Source organism: Elephantulus edwardii, unplaced genomic scaffold (assembly GCF_000299155.1).
Source record: "Elephantulus edwardii isolate Elephantulus edwardi_28Jun2011 unplaced genomic scaffold, EleEdw1.0 scaffold00193, whole genome shotgun sequence".
NCBI classification, from domain to species: domain Eukaryota; kingdom Metazoa; phylum Chordata; class Mammalia; order Macroscelidea; family Macroscelididae; genus Elephantulus; species Elephantulus edwardii.
This window is the reverse complement of record NW_006399943.1, coordinates 4,194,632-4,214,710: the sequence shown is the minus strand read 5'-3', so window position 1 is coordinate 4,214,710 and position 20,079 is coordinate 4,194,632. Positions and strand designations below refer to the sequence as shown.

Here is a 20,079-nt window from a genome sequence, read left to right as displayed (position 1 = left end):
AGCACCCATCTTCTCACACAAAGCAACTGGCAGATTTGAACTGCATGCTTTTGGGACTGTAGTGCAGTTTCTCACCACTGTTGTTGTTGTTACTGGTATGTGCTGCTGAGTTGCCTGCGACTCACAGTGACCCTATGCACAACAGCCCTAAACTCTGCCCTATCCTATGCCAATCTCACTATCTCTGACACACCTACCCTCATTACCCCAGTCACTGAATCAATCCACCTCATCAAGGGTCTTCCTCTCCACTAGAGAAGAATAAAACAGGTTTGGGACAGTCACTCTAGAGAGTGTCAGGACATCAGAGGCTAAACACATCTTAGGACACTCAGCCAGCAGTCCTGGTGACCTCCACGCACAGAGGTGGGAGGAGCACGGCTAGAAACAGGGCTCGAGTCCACTGGAATGCCAGGTTCTAGACAAGGTCCACTGAGCATGATAGAAGTCCACCAGGCAGGGTGAAAGCCCATCAAGCAGGGTGGAAGACCACCGAGCAGGATGGAAGACCACTGAGTATGGTGGAAGCCCTCTGAGCAGGGTGGAAGTGAGCTTCTGTCAAATGCAAAGACAGCTTGAGTCTCCTCTGCAAGATCCTAGCAGGACGCACACACCTTAAATTCCTAAAACTGGACCGAAAGGTTGGCCTTCTCCCAAAAGGCAGATCTTTTTCTGGGAAAGTCAAGGACTGTGCAAGTGTTCACAATATACAAGGATTAATTTCCATTTTATAAAATAATTGATGCTAAATCCACCAGATGCTCTGCTGGAGAAGGAGGGGCAATCTCCTCCTGTACCAGTCAGATCTGATTTGACGGTACACGTAAAAATAATACAATTAAAAAAAAATAATTGATGCTGGAAAGAAATGGCTATTTTTAGAAAATGGAAACAAGACTCATATTTCACACCATCCACAAAAACAAAAGCAAGATGGATCAAGGACCGATGTGTAAAACTTTTTAAATACAAAGATCATTTTAAAACAATTGGGGTAACTGTGAGAGTCCCAATTTATGGCATAAATAAACTATCAAGTATCCCTGAAAATGCACTGTTACCAGAGGATAAACCAGACAATTGGGACTTCCTGAAAAGTAAACATTTATGTGCATCAAAAACATTCTCCAAAAAATTAAAAAAGCTCAAAACAGGCACTTTGAGAAGGGAGCTGGGGGTGTGTGTGTGCAGTATAAGGTTGGCTGGGTGCCGGGTCCCCCAGAAAACCACCAGGAACAGGCATTTTGGGCTGCTAGAGGCCGAGGAAGAAGATGAATTCTACCAGACAACTTAGGGGTGTTTCACAGAGGAATCAGGAGATGACGAGTAACAAGGAGACCAGTCAGGTACAGAGGACAAGGTGGACTCTGACTTTGCCATCGAGGAGGGGGCTGAACCACCCAGTGATGGAAAAGCCAAGGAGGAAGCACCGAATAGTCACCGAGGCCTAGAAGGAACCACTCCAGAGCTCGAGCCCTCGAAAAGTCAGCACTCCAGCTAGTAGCTCTCAGAAGACTCGAGAAGAGAAAGCACTGCTGCCGCTGGAGCTGCAGGATGACGGCTCAGACAGTCGCAAGTCCACGTGTCAGTCCACAGCTGAGCATGCACGACAAACATTCCTTCAGGTACAGGAAAGGCGGGGCCAATCAAGGTGGCGAGAGGGGCCCCCTTATGAGCGATCACTGACCCAAGAGGAGCTGCTGAGGGAAGCCAAGATCACTGAGGAGCTCAGCCTATGCTCACGGGAGACATATAAGCGACCTGAGGTTGACAAAAAGAAGCAAGTTCACAAGAAACAGAAGTGCCCTGGTCCTCTAATCACCTACCAATCTGCACCAGTGCCACCCGCTGGAGAGCCAGTCCCCAAGGAAGAAAAAGCTGATGCAGAAGGACTTGATGCTGTTCCCACGGTTTCTGCACTGACTCCACATTCTGGGACTGGACCTGTCATCCCCCCCGCCCGCTGCTCCTGTACCTTCATCACTTTTAGTGAGGATGCGACATTTGAGGAATGGTTTCCCCCAAGGGCGGCCTCCAAAGGTCCCTGTTTGAGAGGTCTGTCCAGCACCCATAGCCCAGCCCTATACCAGGACCCTGTTACAGACATACCCTAGGCAACTGCCCGAGCTTTCAAGATCATCCGTGAGGCGTACGAGAAGTATATCCCTGCCCATGGACTGCCACCAACTGCTTCAGCCTTGGGCCCTGGCCCACCACCTCCTGAGCCCCTTCCTGGCCCAGGGCCCAGAGCCTTACGTCAAAAAATCATCATCAAATGAAATGCCTAATCCTTGGAGACCTCTTTCCTGCCCTGACTTGGGTCTCTTGAGTTCCTTCTCTGTGCCATCTCTGATGTTTCTTCATCCAGCTCTTTTTTTTCTGTATTCCTTTCCCCTAGTTCCTGCTGGTTTTGTGTTTTTAATCCAATAAAATAAAATGATCTCTTTTTAAAAAAAAAATTAAAACATTTGCCAAAAGAGGCAAAGCATTTGCCAGTAAGATATCTAACAAAAGACTCATCTTTACCATTTTGACAAAATTCCAATACTTGTTAACAAGAAAAAGATAAACAACCCAATTACAAAATCAGCAGAAGACATGAGTGGATGACATGCAGCAGGCCAATAAATACATGAAGAGACGCTCAAGATCATCAGCTATTAGAGAGAGGCAAATCAAATCACTTAAGTATCACTTCACCCCAGCAACAACAGCCAAGTCCAGTAAGACAGTAACCAAATGCTGACAAGGATGTGGAGAGATTAGAACTCACACACAATACACTCACTGCTGCTGGTAAAGTGGTACAAGCACTATGGCAGTCAGTTTGGTGCGTCCTCACAAAGTCTCCTACAGAAACACCATTTGATGCAACAATCTCACAACTAGGTATCTATCCCAGAGAAACAAGAGCTGGACGCAAACTGGTATGTGCTCATGTTGACCAGAGCATCATTCACAACAGCAAAGAGCTGGGAAGAACTCAAACGCCCATCAACGGAGAAACTGGGAAAGAAGCTGTCACAGTCTCACAATGGCTGTTACACATCACTGAAAAGAAAAGGCCAATCACCAAAGGGACAGGCGGGTGGAAAGACAGCTGTTATCAAAAGCTAAGGAGGATAAATAAACTAGTGGGGGAAAAGTCATCTTGGAGAGGGGAAAGGGAGGGAGAGGGGTAAAATGTGCAACAATGAATGAATGGAAATCTAACTTTTTTTAAAAATCTAACTTTTCTGTAAACTTTTGTTAAAATGGCAATTAAATTAAAAATTTTATTAAAAAAAAAAAGCTAAGGAGGCATTCACACACAAGAATCCTTTCTGGACCGTTGGGATAGAAAGGGAGAAGGGAATACTAATGAACAGATATATTGTGAGAAGGAAAAGGCAATACACAATGAGAAGTTAACCATCACTGTAATTAATCACATTAATCAATTATAATTAGTACGATAAAACAAAGTGTGTATGAATTACCAGCTGAAAAACCAGTATGATTTTAAATCTTCACTTAAAAAAAAATCCCAAAAACATAAAGCCAGAAAAATCAAGCAATAAAGTCAGTTGTTAAAAGTGGAAAAAATAGTTATGTAAGGTTTATAATGAAATGTGCAAAGAGCTCGAGTCAGAAAATCAGAAGGGTCAAACTTGCTTAGCACTTCTTGTTTCCTTTTTACTCAGCATTTCTTAAGCTGAAGGAACTGAAGAACAAATTCAAGCCTCAAGCTGCAGTACTCAGAAGGATGCCTTGGGCAGAATAGCAAGTGATCCAGGAAGCAATAAAAGAAGATGGAAAGAGCATACAGAGTCACTGTACCAAAAGGAATTGGCTGACACATAAGAATTTCATGAAACAACCTATGATCAAGAGCGCTCAAACTGCTTTGAAGGAACAGGCAGAAAACAAGGTCCCAGGAGTTGACGGCATACCAAGTGACATATTTCAACAAACAGACGTTGCCCTGAATGCACTCACCAAGTTGTGCCAAGAAATTTGGAGGACAATCACCTGGCCAACTGACTGGAAAGAGATCTCTATTTGTTCCCATTCCAAGGAAAGGTGACCTGACAGAGCATGGAAATTATTGAACAACATAACTACTATCAAATGCAAGCAAGATCCTGCTGAAAATTATCCAAAAACCATTGAACAGCACATCAGGAGAGAAATTCCAGATACGAGGCATATTATAGCTAATTTTAGATGGATTTTGGCTGAAGGCAGAAAGTACCAAAGTAATGTCTATCTGTGTTTCATTGACTGTGCAAAGGTACTTGACTGTGTGGATCACAACAAACTGTGGCTAACTCTGAGAAGAATGGGAATGCCAGAACACTTGATTGTGCTTATGTGAAACCTATATTTGGACCAGGAGGCATCTGTCAGAACAGAGCAAGAAAAAACTGCATGGTTCAAAATCAGGAAAGGCATATACCAGGGATGTATCCTATCTCCATATCTTTTTTACATGTAGAACACATCATCCGGGAGGCTGGGCTCTATGAGGAAGAATGTGGCATCAAGATTGGAGGAAAACTCAAGTCATCAACAACCTACATTATACAGATGATATAACCTTGCTTGCGAAAACTGAGGTCCTGAGGCATTTGCTACAGAAGATCAAGGACTGCAGCCTTCACTATGGATTGACGTTCAGCATCAAGAAAACAAAGATTCTTACCACTGGGCCAACTGGTAGTATCATGATAAATGGTGAAGAGATTTATATTAACAGCTTCAGTCTGCTTAGTTCCACAATCAACACTCTTGGTACCAGCAGCCAGGAAATCAAAAGTTGAATTGCATTGGGAAAATCTGCTATCAGGGACTTCTCCAGAGTACTGGAGAGCAACAATGTCAGTCTTCAGATTAACATACACCTGATACAGGCCATGGTCTTGACAATCATTTGCTGTGCATCAGAGAGCTGGAGAGTGACTAAGGATAACAAGGAAAATTGATGCCTTTGAGCTGTAGTGCTGGAGAAGAGTACTGAATATACTACGGACTGCTAGAGAACAAACAGGTTAGTTCTGGAGAAGAATACCCCTTGGAAGCAAGGATTCTGAAGCTTCATCTGATTGATACACTTTGGGCATGTTGCAAGGAGGGGCCAGTGTTTGGAGAGGGACGTCATGCTTGAGAGGGTGGAGGGTCAGCGCAGGAGAGGAAGACTCTGAAAGAGACGGACTGACTCAGTGACTGGGTGTGTGGGTATGTTGGAGATGATGAGGTTGGTACAGGATAGAGTAAGGTTCAGGCAGTTTTAGGGTCACTGAGTCACAAGTGACTCAAAAGCATTTAACAACAAGGTTGTTTACTATTTATGAAGTGTTAGAGGAATTCAATTTTAATAATAATGTAGGGTTATTTCCATTTTTAGCATCAGATATTTCAAGCGTGGGTTTTCAATAAACATTTATTTCATTAAAGTCAACAAGACACAGGAGAGTGAGTCTGTGTCTCATTTAGTTCGAGTTTGTGGTCCGGAGTGACTAGTCCCTGGAAAGGACTGTAAAAGCAGAGGGCGAAGGAGAGAAAGGCCCTCACAGGGTGGACGCAGAGCCCGCAGCAGTGGGCACGAGGCGGGCAGATGAGTTCTGCCTAACAAGGGGTCTCGGCGAACTGGTGTGGACACCACGGTGCCCACCAGCAGCATCAGCAGCACATCAACAATGCTTTGGGAATAAAGTAGGAATTAAAGGAAAAGGGGGGAAATCAAAGACTCCTGCCCAATTACTGACAACATTATAACAAACAATGTTGTGTTGTGATTTAAGGTTGAATGATTTTACAAAATAAGTTTGTTGTTAATATTTATACAATTGAAAAAAGAATCCATTTGAGCTATTTTACGCCTACATTGACCATGATTGTTGTTAAGTGTCGTCGAGTTGCAGGCGACTAATAGCGACCCTATGAAGGAGAGTCCTCGACGCTTGGGTGCCTTTCATCCTCTCTGAATAGGGTTTCCGGAGGCGAGCTATTACGGAAGTGGATGCCACTCCTCTTTCCATGACCATGATTAGAACTGGCAATAAACCTAAGGCAGGATTCTGTAAGGTCTGGTATGGGAGGACGTGGGGGAAGGGAGGGAGAACGGCCCTACGGCTTACTGCACGATGGGACACCAACACTGGAGATGCCACTCGTCACGCCAAGAAACCCACTCAGACCCCAGCAGCATGACTCCACCCAAGCCCATGGTTCAATAAAGACACAAAGAAGGAACTCAGCCAGCGTGGGGTGGAACTAGGAAACTAAGACGTGCTTCTGTTAATAAGAGGCGCTCTCTGGGCTCCGCTGGTCCTTCCCAGCCACATGCACAGACCACCCTGTCCCCCAAGTCCAGTGAAGAGGTGTTCTTGTCATCTGAACGCTCCAGCCAAAACATGGACAGGCGTGGTCTCACCAGGGCGATGCCCACCCGCATGTCAGCAGCCGCCTCGCCCAGGAAGTGGCCACGGTCTGGCCCAGCGTCCAGGTTTAACACAAGAAGCAGACGAGCGCTGGGACACACTGCGGGAGGGCCCCGTCAGCAGGATCCAGGCGCTGGGAAACGCTCCAGGACAAAAGGCAGCTTCTTCCACAAATAACTTATGGAGGAAGGTGAGCAGGACCAGAGCGGCTGTGGGCCAGTCCACTCCCTTACTGAGGCATGCACATCAATCTCACTGTGAACGTGACCATCAGGGACACGCTGAGCAAGACACAAGGCACAGCCACGTCCTTCACTGCAGTGTACAAAGCGCAAGAGCCAGGCAGTCACATCAAAACCAAATTATGGTCTATCAGTTCATGCCTCAAAAAAAACACAGCTCACCCTGGGACTCCATTTACCACACTGAAGACACAGCTCACCCAGGGGGCCTCCGTCTACGACACTGACGACACAGCTCACCAGGGGACTTCGTCTGCACTCCTGTGGGCCAGAGTGGAGCTGCCCTGCGGTTTAACAACTAGATCTTCAAGGTCCACGCTGTCCTAACACCCTCTCATGGAGCAGCTGACGGCTTTGAACCACTGACCTTTCTCTCAGCAGTCTCAAACTTTCGCCCCTGAACAGCACACTAAAGCCAGAAGATTCCGTCAGCCCCTCAGACACAAACCTGCACACGGACATTCACGCAGCACCAGAAACTGAGCCGACTGATGACAGTCAGAAATGTTAGTCATTTTAAGGTGTCATAACAGTGTTTCTGTAAAGTGCTACGCACTGAAATATTTATGGATGGAAATGATATAATTTCTGGGACCTTATTGAAATAAATGGGCAGGAGTGGGTGGAGAGAACTCTCTAATAAGCTGAGCCACCGTGTGGTGAGCTGTTGAGGCTGCCGGTGGCACGTGGGGGAAGCCCACACTGTGCGCCCACCCCTCACGGGTCCACCTCTCGCAGGTCTCGGATGGTCTCCCACAACAGTGAGCGTGGTGAAATGAGATTCTCCACCGACTGCTGCTGTTAGGCACCATCAAGGCAATTACACCTCCGGGCAATCCTCTCAACAGGAGACAGGAGCCTGGCCCTGCCCTGCGCTCCCATCCGCACGAACTCTGCCATGCTTCAGGCACACCACTGCCCCGGTCACTTCACGGTGACAGGCCATTTTGTGGAGCGTCTTCCTCTCTTTCTCTGACACCACCTTTCTCAGCATGATGTCTTTTTCCAAGGATGAGCCCTGGTAACAACATACCTGTAGTGCGTGGACGAAGTTGAGGTGCCTGGAATCCAGGGCGGCGACACCACCCCACGCCGCCGAGGGCGTGGAGCCACGAGGATGTTCTCATCGCCAGTGTGTCGGTGACTCAGCTACTCAAAGTCACATGCAGTGGGGAACCCAGCACCACGAGGCCAGTGCTGACAAACGAGCCGGAAGCAGGTCCACGTGAAACCCTGCTCAGCAACTGGAAGCTTCACCCATAATCGCCCAACACTGAGAGCAACCAGGGCCTCCTGGTGACCAGTCAGTCTGTACAACTGGCTATCAGCCGTGCCAAGACGCCAGCGGAAAGCCCTGACGGTCGCCCTGTGAGAACCGGCCGAGGAAACCTCTGTGGCACCACACAGTGTCATCAAACATTAAAAAGGAACAAGGCCTGCCGCGGTCACCCTGATACAGTGCTCCACAGGACAGGGCAGAACTGCCCGCCGGCTTCCAGCGTTGTCAGTGTTGGCAAAATCAGCCGTTTCCTCTTTCTTCTGCAGAGCAAAGAGGGTAGGTTTGAATTGCCAACCCTTTAGGTGATGGCAATTGCTTTGACCACTGTACCACCAGGGTCCCTATGCCCTAGTCTAGTGCTGGAAGATGAGGCCCACAGCAGGAGGGTCTTCAGAACCCCTGGTGGGCACAGCAACCCAAGCTCACCAGCTGCAAGGATGCCACTGTCCTGTGGGCAGGAGAGAAAGGTCTCAACGAGACGGCCTGACCCAGTGTCTGTGGGATCAGATGTGTCCGAGAAGGTGAGGATGACTCAGGAGGAAGAGCAGGGTTCAGAGCTGGTGTGAGTCGTAGTTGACGGCACAAACAACAGCAACAACAACAACAGCACAGAGCCAGCTTGATGGGAACCAGACACTAAAATCAGCACCAAGCCGTCACTCTGGGAGATGTGCAGGACCCCTCAAGCCCCCCTCCTGGCTGAGTAAAGGAAGCAAACACCAAGGCATACAGGGTATGGTCCCACCTGTAGAACACTGTGGAAAACAATCAATTAAGAACAAGACTGGCAGCTGTCAGGCCTCAGGGAGGGGACAATGGGGACACAGGACAGGATGCATCAGTCCATCTCACAGATTTGACAATGGCTTAAACTTTGGACAGGACAACACAAGCACAAATGGGTCACAGGAGGGCAGGGGGTCCATGACAGGAGAGAAAGGGGCAGCAGAACAACCCACGCCATTACCCAGCAGTCAGGCACCCGGCCTGCGGACACCATCTGAGGGGTCCACACACCTCTGATAACTTCTCTGTTCTGCTGTGCCCAGCTGCACACCTGCCACCTCCTCCTCTGTCCCTGGCCACCCTGCACTGTGACAGACCTCAGCAGTTAGAGACACCATCTCTCAGCTTGACACAGAGACCAAGGCTACAGGATGTCTTCAAGTGCACACCTTCACTCCTGACCTGACGGCTACAAACTTGGGGTCCCTGCTACCCTGCAGGTACCAGCCTCAGGCTGGGGCATCCCACCGCTTCTGTTCTCCTGAATGGCCCCTTCATTTCCTCAGGTTTCACAAAGGGCAAAGGGCAGGCCTGGGAGGATCTCCAGGGAGCCAATGTCCAGGGCCAAGGCCTTCCCAGCCAGGAAGCACCAGGGGTCTTGTGCCCTGCAAACCCCAGCCCCTCCCCCAGGTGGGAGCGTTTCACTGGGCCACCCCGAGGTCCTGAGGGCCATCTGGCCTGGCCACCCCTCCACCGGAGTCACCTCACCACCTGTCCTGCACAACCTGCTGGTGTGGGCTGCTCCGCAATGAAGACATTCGCATTCCAACATCAACTCTGAGATAAACTCTAAAGAATCCAGGACAAAGACCACATTCTCAGATACAGTTAATAAGGTAAAGTTAATGTAAACCCAAAGTTGTACTTCCTGCATTTTTTTCTACTGTCTTCAAATGGCTCTAAAACCAGAAAATCTTTATTATCATTTTTAAAAGCACATTAAGAGTCATTTGAATTACGCGGCATTGAAAAACAAGGAACTCATGCAATATTATTCAAAATGGGTAAGCCTGGAGGACATTATGCTGAGTGGAATATCTCAGTCGCAAAAGGACAAATATTGCATGGTGCCACTGTTGTAAAATGGGACTGATATCAGAGTTGGGGTAAGACTGAGAAAAACTGGATAAATTATGTATACTACACTGAAACAGATGAGGCAGAGAATAATTTAAAAGCGATGTATGATAGGGTATTATGGTTATCACAAGAGTCCACAATTAAGGTTGCATAGTGGAATGTACTTGGGGCGGTAGGAGGGGTGCGAGGGGATTGCGTACCAGGGAGGGAGTGGGAGGGCTGGGCAGGGAGAGAAGTGTAGCAATGAAAGAATGAAAATCCAAAATCTCTGTAAATGTTCATTAAAATTATTAAATAAAAAAAAAGAGTCATCTGAATCTCTTTTTCAGATGTCTCCTTGTCCACACAGAAGCCCAACTGGCACATGGTCAGAAGCCCACAGCTAGTGACCAAAAGGTGGGCTGTTGGCAGTCAGCAGTTGCCCCCCTAACAATCACAGCCAGGAACCCCCCGGGACAGCCCTCCTCTGCAGGGTCCCTGGGAGTCAGGACCCACCTGGAGGCGGGGGGCTAAGGCTGTGGTCACACTTCCACAACATCCGTCATATCAAAGAATCAGTCAGTTAAAAATGATGTGAAGTCTTCAACGAGAGTGTAGAATGCAATAGGAGACGAAGACTGGAGATAAGGACCAACGAGTGGCAGGACAGTGTGTCTCCTGGGCCATCTCCCGACCAAGATCCGGCCCCACCAGGGACCCAGGAAGGCCCAGTGACACGCCACACAGCACACGCTAAGTGCTGGAACACAGCAGAACCGGACTGCTAGCTTCTCATTTGCTCTCTAATGAGTCTCAGTTCATTCTGTAGATGATTCTGGAAGCATCTGCCATGACAGCCACCAAACACTGTTATTCATACAAGATAGTCCTGGGCAAAACACAAAATCACCACCTAGCCAGTTTATCAGCAAGGATTAACACACACACACACACACACACACACACCCTGAGCATTAACACACACACACACACACACACACACACACACACACCCCTGAGCAGCTGGGTCTTATTTATTCCTTTACAGCCAAGAGAGGCTTTGTGGAGACCGGGGTGGGGGTGGGGGTAGGCAGCAAGCACAAGGCAAAATGTCCAATGGTGGTCTTTCTGGTAAGCATGCTTGGGGGCTGGGCCTAGAGTGAGGTCCAGGAACAGGAGCTTCTATGGCAGGAAGACGTGGCTGGGCCAGGGCCGGGATGAATAATAGGCAGGAGGGCAAGGTAGGGGCAGGAAAGACAGTAACGGGAAGTCACAGGACCCACAGAGGTGAAATGATGTACAGCAAGTGAGCCGGGAGGCAGGGGCCAGACACCCTGTGTGCTGGCCTGAGGCTGGCCCACACACCAGCCACTGGGAGATGTACCAGAGCACAAACACACACCCCCAGATCAACACCCTTGCAGCACCTCCTGTCAGAGCCCCCAGAGAGGCCAGTAAGGAACCTGATAGGACATGAGCCAAGTGCCATCATGGGGGGCCTCAGACTCACAAGGCAGCCAGCACCTGGCATGATGAGGCAGCGAGGCACGGTGGGCAGCTGGGGCAGTGGGGCAAGGCGAGAGGCTGGGGCAGCAAGACAGGACAGATGGCAGCTGGGATAGTGGGGTGGGGGGGCTGCCAGGACACTGGGGCAGGGTACGTGCCCAAGGCAAAAGGGATAGTGGGGCAGGGCGGGAGGCTGGGGCAGGGTGAGCGTCCACACCAGGGTGGGCGGCCAGGCCAGGGGGGTGGCCAGGGCAGCAGGGATAGAGGGGCAGGGCAGGCAGCCAGGGCTTCTCTCCATGATCACCTGCCCACGTGGTCTTGTTCAGAGTTTCCACACAGGATAAAGTGCTACAGGGCCTGAGTCCACACACTCGGACTGGATCTCAAAACCCAAAATTAACTAAAACAAAAACTCAGTGATGTACAAGTTTTCATGACACTGGGAATACTCCCATCTACATGGTCCCTCACAAGGGCCACCAGCTGCGTGCCAGCAGGGTACCCAGGATGAGATGGTGAGCCTGGGGACCAGGTAGCCAGGGCACGCTGCCTATGTGACAGGCGTCACCACTAGCCAGCACAGCTCTGGGTCACTGAGTTCTGGGGGAGCTGTACCCCAACCCCGTCCTCCACGTGGTGCAGACACACCCATGCTGAAGGACAGTCAGCCGGCCAGGCCAGACACTATGGTGGTCTGCGAAGACCTAGCCTCTGGGTGGCTGTGATCCACGCACCAGGCCAAGCTGGCCCTGCTCTCACTTCAAAACCACCTTGTATCAGCCGTCAGCACACATGGAAGCAAGGTGGGGCTCCAGTGAGGAGAGGCCTCTTCCCCTGGCAGCCCCGCCCTGCCCCGGGCCTCCGTGACACCAGGCCTCCGTGACACCAGGCCTCCGTGATGACACATCTTGGCTGCCCAGCAGAATGCTGTGCTGTTACGGCAACATGCGATTTTCCTTTCGTGGATGTGGAACACCTCCACCTGCTCTGGGTTTCTCTGACTGTTCTTTTTGGGGACAACGCCAGGGGCAGCATACTACAAGCACCACACACCTCTTCATTGACACCTGGGACACCCACGCCCCTCAACAGGCACTGAAGTCCACTGCACCACTGAGGCGACACTGCCCGTGACAGTCAGGAATTCACGTGGGAAACAGCCATTCCTGACCCAGCCAAGTGGCCATGTATGGAGCAGGCCACCCAGCAAAGGAAAGGGTGACCCAGGCAGGTGCCTTGGAGCTGCCTTCCTCCTGGAGGCTCAGGCCACAGAGCCCTGATCCATGGTGGCCCCTCCTGGACCTTCCCAGCTGCTTGTCAGTGGCTGTGAGCACAAGAACAGTGTTCACAGCAGGAAACAGTGCCCTCCAACAGCATCAGTCCAGGTCAGCACGTCCACTCCTCAGATGGTTCTGCAGATGAGACCCACCTCCCACCACGTCCTGGCTTCTCTGTTAGGCTCATGGACTTGCAGACCACAGAGCCCAGCTTCAGGGTGGGGAAGTAACAGGTCACAACTCAAGATCAAGAACTACTCTGGCCACATTTCTTCCAGTTGGGTATCCGCTCATCTGCTGTCCCCACCGGGGGGCCTCTCGCTGGCCCTGGGCCACTCAGGTGTCCCAAGTCCCTGCCCTGCTTAGCTCTGCAGAGACTCCAGTACATACACAAGGTCAGTCACCTGCCAGCCAGCCCCATGAGGTGCCCTCTGCTCCACCTCTGCCACGGCTTCTCACCCTCCTAGCCTCCCATCTCCTGCATCTAGAAGTTTCTTTCCTCATTGCAAGCCTAGTGGGAACACCGAGCCCTTGTCCAGGTTTTATGCATCTCCTGTGATTAGCAAGCCTGGTGGGCGACAAGCCCTTACCTGCATATTCCCACCTAGTAATTGTGGCCATCACAAGACCATGGCCAGAAAGGCCACAGAAAAGAGACCCTTCAACTCACACCAGCACTTGTAAACACAGGAAATGAACACATGCTCTTTGGCACCAAAGTGTATAAAGCCCATCATTCATTAAGCCCATTGCTGCTCCCTGGTGCCAGCAAAGGCCAAGAGGGCTCTGGGCACGGTGCTTCCTGCAGCACCAAGCACACGGATCGCAGTGGACACGGCCCCCGAGGATGGAGCAGGGGCCTGGAAAATGCCACAAAGAGGCAGCTGTCAGAAGGCTGCTCACAGGGCTGACGAGTGGGAGTGGGGCCCAGGCCCCAGCTGGGCTGTCACAGAAGAGGGGTGACAGAGTGAGGGGCACCACAGGAGTGGGGCCTGGATGTCTGAGGAGGTGGGGCTGGTGTGTATGGCGTGGACACAAGCACCCAGAAGACCTCCCAGGAGCAGAATTAGTCCTCCGTTTCCCCCCAGTCATCCCATCGGAGCCTCCTCTCATCCCTTGCCCTGGCCAGTCAGCTCAGGCCTGCCATGTTCCACCTGCTGCCCCGGTCTCAGCACCAGGGCACAGGTCCAGAGGGGACAGCTCTAGTCTCCTCTCTTGCTTCTTCGAGGCTGTGGGAGCCCCCTTTCTGCCTAGTCAATGAGCCTTTGAAAGTTAGCAGGATGGCAAACCAAAACCACACGTGGTCAGGAGCCCCGTCCTCACCAGGGTTCTGGACAGCTGGTTATTGTCACCAGGCCTGCCCAGGCCACCCCAGGGCTACTTTCAGCCCTGGCAGCATGGGCTTTCCCCAGGTCCCACCAGGATCCTGTCTGCTCAGTCGAGTTGCAGTGAAGGTCACACAGGCAGGCCAGCTTGCTCTCCCCAGGGCCTTTGATCCCAAGCAGGGTCACAGCCCACAGGGGTCCCAGTCCTGGCACACAGACGGTCAGAGTGGCCAGGTGGCCCTTGCCCCTCTCTGCAGGCCAGGTACTGGGCTCTGAGCTGTACACATAAGGTACCCAGTGCTCCTGGGGGGCCAGCTCCAAGATCCCAACAGGTGAACTAGAGCCTTCCACTGACAGACAGGCCTCCACTCCAAGCACTGTCCCCACTGTCCCCAGACAGAGCCCCTCGGAAGCCCTCTCCTGCAGACACGTCCCATCCCGAGTTAGGGTTCTGAGGCACTAAACTCCAAGCAGTGAAGGGGCTGCTCCTCCAGAGGCCCCACCTCCACCTGTCACTGCTGTGACCTGAGGGCTCCTCTCCACACCCAGGCACTCTGGTGAGGTGACTGCTCCTTCCTCACAGGGCCAGCCCCTGACCAGCCCACGTTTGCTCAGCAAACACAGAGCAGCCTTGCACCATGCCCCACCCTGTGTAGATAGGCCTTTCTAGAAGCGGGTCCGGCGCAGCCTCAACTGGCCTCATGCCCAACACACGGTCCCAGGACCACTCTCGGGCCAGTGGGGCCCAGGCCGCCGAGGCACCTCAGTCAGTACCGGGTAGTTTCCTGACAGGCAGATAAAGGATACTGTGCCTGACAGACACCAGCCCCTTCCCTGCCTCAGTGTACCCACAGACACAGGGCTGACCCTGGAGCCAGCATACAAGCCAAGCAAAGTGCTCAGCGGAGAAATGCAGCCCGCAGGAAGAGACACACAAGCAGGGGCCACCACAGCACCACCTCAGCTTTCTCTCATAACCAGCCATGTTCAAACACTGACTTCCTTTCAGTCCTAAATTATATAAGGCAGCCCTCAAGTGCAGGTTTCAAAATTCAACCTCACACTTGACAATTTATTCTAAAAATGAAATCCAATGCCAAACTCATGCGAGAAGTGCAGTAGGGATGAGAGAACATTCACTGCGAGCGGGACGCCTGCCCCAGGAAGGTCACCGCTCTGCTGGGGTCACATCCTCCACCGAGGGGCCACTGCATCACCCTACACCAGCCACCCCAGAAGAGGTGTGGGATCCCATCTGTCCATCAGCGCTAAGGGTGGTTCTGGGCCTCTGATTTTCCAGTGAACTCGAGAGTCTGTGTCAACATCCACAAAACACCTGTGGAGGTTTCGATGGGTGCGGAGTTGAATCTATGGATCAGGTTGGAAGAATCTACATCTTAATACATTATCTTCCAGTCTATGAACAAGGAACAGCCCCTGTTTCATTCCGATCTTCAGCTGCTTTCATCAGAGCTTTACAGCTCTCATCATGTAGATCTTTGTACAGATTTCATTAGACTGAGATTTCTTTTGTGTTCTATTCTTTTTCTTGTTTCTTTCACTTTTTTGGAGCTAATATAAATGGTGCTTTTTAGTTAAAATTCCAACTGCTAACCCCTGCACACAGGAGACTAGCTGCCAGAACCTTGTTGGCACTTCAGTATCCTGCACCTTGTTGACATTTTGTATCCTGCACCTTGTTGGCACTTTGTATCCTGCACCTTGTTGGCGCTAGGTATCCTGCACCTTGTTGGCACTTCGTATCCTGCACCTTGTTGGCACTACGTATCCTGCACCTTGTTGGCACTTCGTATCTTGCACCTTGTTGGCACTTCGTATCCTGCACCTTGCTGGCACTTCTATCTTGCATCTTGTTGGCACTTCGTATCCTGTACCTTGTTGACATTTTGTATTCTGCACCTTGTTGACTTGCACTAGCAGCGCTCCAGCAGCCTGTGTCAGGGTGAAGGTAATCTACACAGACAACCAGATCCCCTGGAATCAGTTTTCTTTCTCAGGGGATCTTTCATAAGTACAACCCTCAATTCAACAGCCATCACGTGCTACTGTACTTCATCTCACAGAGGTCACAACCCTGCCTATGAAACCACTGCCTGCCTTCTTGTTCCAAATGTGGGTACTTGTGTGCACGTGTGTCCTCATAGGGCATTGAAAGCCCACGGCATACGCATATCACTGAATAGTCACAGACTCAGTGTCAAGCTCTTGGGTAAGGGCACCAGTGTGCACTTGACGTTACCTTGTTGCGTCTACCCCTCACCAAGATCCTGCCCTCACGCTCCTTCAACTCGCAGCCATTACTCAGGACAGGTTTCCCCTGCTGGGATCAGGAAGCAGACTGTGTCCCTGCTGGGATCAGGGAGCCGGGTTTGAAGTGACTACTTTTCAGTTAGCAATCAAGTGCTTTAATATTGTGCCACCAGATGTTATCAACCAAAAACCAAACCCAGGGCCACCAGGTCGGTTCTGGCCCCTGGCCCCCCACTAGGCTTCTGCGATTGCAGATCTCTTTGGGGGGAGACTGTCCTGAGAGCAGCTGAGGACTAGCACCCCACAACACACACCACTGCATCACCAGGTCCTGCAGATAGCATAAAACATCAAAATACTTCCTCCCTGAAAGCAGCACTAGTTTTTGTAGCATGAAACTCAGAATCATAAAGTCCAACATCACTGACCTCACAGGGCTTGGTCACACCTTGGAGAATGGAACTCAGCTCATTGCCATGGCTTAACTCTTAGCCAAACAACAAACAGGCCTGTAAGGTGACCAGTCACACTGGAAAAAACAACCACCCAAACAGAAGGGAGCATCTGCCCAAAGGTAAAGCTCAAAAGGCAGGACAGGATGAATGGAAACGAGACTCGCAGAGCAGAAGTGGGAAAAGCGTTGTGACAACGTGAGGCGTGTAACCAATGTCGCAGCAATTCTGGTGGCCTAGTGGTAAGAAGATGTGCTGCCAATTATCGATAATCGTAAACAGATCAAACCCACCAGCTGCTCCACAGAGAAAGATGAGATGGCTCTTCTGTGAGAGTTACAGCCTCTGCAAATCCAGGAGAGGGTCAGGGCCGAGCAGAGGGTCAGCACCGAGCAGAGGGTCAGGGCCGAGCAGAGGGTCAGCGCCGAGCAGAGGGTCAGGGCCGAGCAGAGGGTCAGGGCCAAGCAGAGGGTCAGCACCAAGGGTCAGCACCAAGCAGAGGGTCAGCACCAAGCAGAGGGTTAGGGCCGAGCAGAGGGTCAGCGCCGAGCAGAGGGTCAGGGCCGAGCAGAGGGTCAGTGCCGAGCAGAGGGTCAGCACCAAGCAGAGGGTCAGGGCCGAGCAGAGGGTCAGCACCAAGGGTCAGCACCAAGCAGAGGGTCAGCGCCGAGCAGAGGGTCAGGGCCGAGCAGAGGGTCAGGGCCGAGCAGAGGGTCAGCGCTGAGCAGAGGGTCAGCACCGAGGGTCAGCACCAAGCAGAGGGTCAGGGCCAAGCAGAGGGTCAGCGCCGAACAGAGGGTCAGGGCCGAGCAGAGGGTCAGCGCCGAGGGTCAGCGCTTGAGCAGAGGGTCCACAATAAGTTGGTTCCGACTTGATGGTTTATAACAGTACTAAGCAATGTCAAAACAAAGTGTGGACGAATGGATGAAGGAAAAAACCATTTGCTCAATAACTTTTCACATGACTAATAATGAAAACAAATTTAAATGACATATTAGTTGTGAAATCAGTTGAATGTAATAAAGTCTTAAAATGAGAAGGAAGCTTCAAATTCACACCTGAGACAAACTGGCTGGTCCTCAAGCAGGAAAGACAAGCTTACAGGTTTCAAAGAAGAAAGCATTTTCATCAGATGTTCAGCCACGAGCTGTGCGGGAAGAAATCACCCAACACGTGCACCCTGAGGCTTAGGGCACTGCCCCAAGGGCCTGACAGCCCTGCCACACGCCCTTCTCGAAGGCAAGGGAACTGGGGCACTCATTCTGGCAAAGTTCCGGATGACAGGACAGAAAATGACTGTATTTTGAAGGAAACTATGGCTCACCACAAAGAAATTAGTGGCAGACAATGTGGAACAAAGGCCTTGTCCACAGCAGGGCAGCGCCACCACCAAGGTCCAGCAGAGTCACCACCAAGGTCCAGCAGAGTCACCACCAAGGTCCAGCAGAGCCACCACCAAGGTTCAGCAGAGCCTATGCACAAGAACTGCGGCAGGTCAGGTGGTCTGAGTGGGGTGAGGACTCACCCAACTGCGGTGTTGGTGTCAAAGTCTATCCTGACTCAGTGACCCCAGGTGACAGACTCCAAGTGCCCCATGGGGCTCCCAAGGCTATAAATCTTTACAGAGTAACATACCAAATCTCTGTCCAGCAGAGTGGCTGGCAGGTCTACAGTCGGACCCTCAGAACCAATAAGTGCTTGAGCATAGCACCACCAGGCTCCCTGGGGCTACTCTCCAAACCAGAAAACCACACCTGCTGTCGCTATCAGCCCCCAGAGGCCAGGCGTCTTTGTTCCAGCTGTTATCCTCACAGGAGCTGATTGCCAGGACTTTTTTCCACAGTGTAGCTGGGGCTTCAAATGCTCGATCACTGCACCACCAGGGCTCTTGGGCTCTAATTCTGCTCCATAATTCACTCACTGTGACCGTGGCAAGCTCCTACTGTCCCCCACCCTGGACCGTGAACAAGGACATCTTGAGCACCTGCCTTGCGGGTGGCCATGAGCTGCCTCTAACCACCACCACCCGCCACAGTCAGTCTCAGCCCAGTTTGTCACCAACATGGCGCACACGGCAGAACCACAAATCCTGCCAGGAATGGTCAGCTGCCACCTACGCACACCAGGTGCCAGGTGCCAGGAGAACAAGAAGGTGCACTCAGGGGACACACAGGCACCCCTGTATGCTGCGGTCACCCACCACATTACTGCTCCTCCCGTGAGCCCCACACTGCATGCGCTCCATTTCACAGATCCAGGACGGAGGCTCCCATTGTGAAATCAGGAAGGTCTTCCTCTTTACTGCTGCAGTAAGGGCCCGAGGCCAGTGCTGGCTCCCCACATTCAGGGATGTCAATGTCTGTGGGTGAGTGTGAAGAGGGGGTGCCACCCAGCATGGTGCCAGGTATCCAGCAAACACAGCAAATGCTGCTGGATGAGCTGAAGTCACCACCTCTCCAAATCCAAACCAAACCCACCGACTTCAAGTCCACTTCAGTTCCCAGGGTCCTCGCAGGACTGGGTGCGGGTGCCCACTGCAGTCCAAGGCTATGAGTAGTTGAGGGCAGACATATGCTGCCACCTGGGCCACTTGGAGTCAGAAGTGCTTCACCAGCAACAGGTCTTGTTTTGGTTTGGCTAGTGACCTTTTGGTCACCAGCTCAGCACTTAAGCACTGTGCCACCACAGCCCCTCACCACCTCTCCAGCTGTTCCAGTCCCCACCCAACACTGGAAAGCTCACTGAGCCATCTGGTTCAACATAAAGCCCTCCTGGGAGGTGGCCTCAGACTCCACACCTGTCACACAGGTGCATCACCTGACATCTTATCCTGCCCACCCCACCCCACCCCAGAAACTCCCCAGAGACTTGATTTTGTGTTAAGAGCCACAATTACGATCTAAACTGCATCTAGGCAGCCTGAGGTAGCAGCCCCTGATTTACTGAACCGCAACTGTGTTGACGGAAGCTTTCAAAATCAGATTGCCAAAGATACTTGTTGGGTAAAAAGTTACCAATGCGGTGTGCTCCGCAAAGATTTATAAACAAACAGCGAGGCTGTAGCTGGAGATGGGGTTGGGGGTGGGCAGGGGCACGCACAAGCCCCTCCCGGGTGGTGGACCACATACAGGTGAGGCTGGGCAAGGGGCTGCGTCTGCGGCGGCTACTCGAGGTCCCCGGCCGCTCTGGTCAGTCCTGTCTCAGGGCCACGTGCATGGACCACCTTACACACAGCTGGAAGCGCGCTCCAACCTCCCTGCCAGACCAGAGGTGGACAGAAGGGCCGGAGATGAAGGAGGGGCCCTACCCGCGCTGTCCCTCGGCCCCCCGTCTGTTTGGAACCGACTTCCTGTAAACTTGGGGCGTCGCAGGGCGGGCGCGGGGGTCAGGGCCCGTTCCAGCCGGCACCCGCAGGGACGCACGGCCCGCGGCCGGGCCCGGTGCTGGGGTCCCGCGGCCG

General features: G+C 51.8%; 1 pseudogene; it reads left to right on the top strand.

Annotated features, from left to right (window-relative positions):
• Positions 1-438: 438 nt before the first annotated feature.
• Positions 439-2,279, top strand: LOC102866403 (annotated as a pseudogene).
• The last annotated feature ends 17,800 nt before the right edge of the window (positions 2,280-20,079 follow it).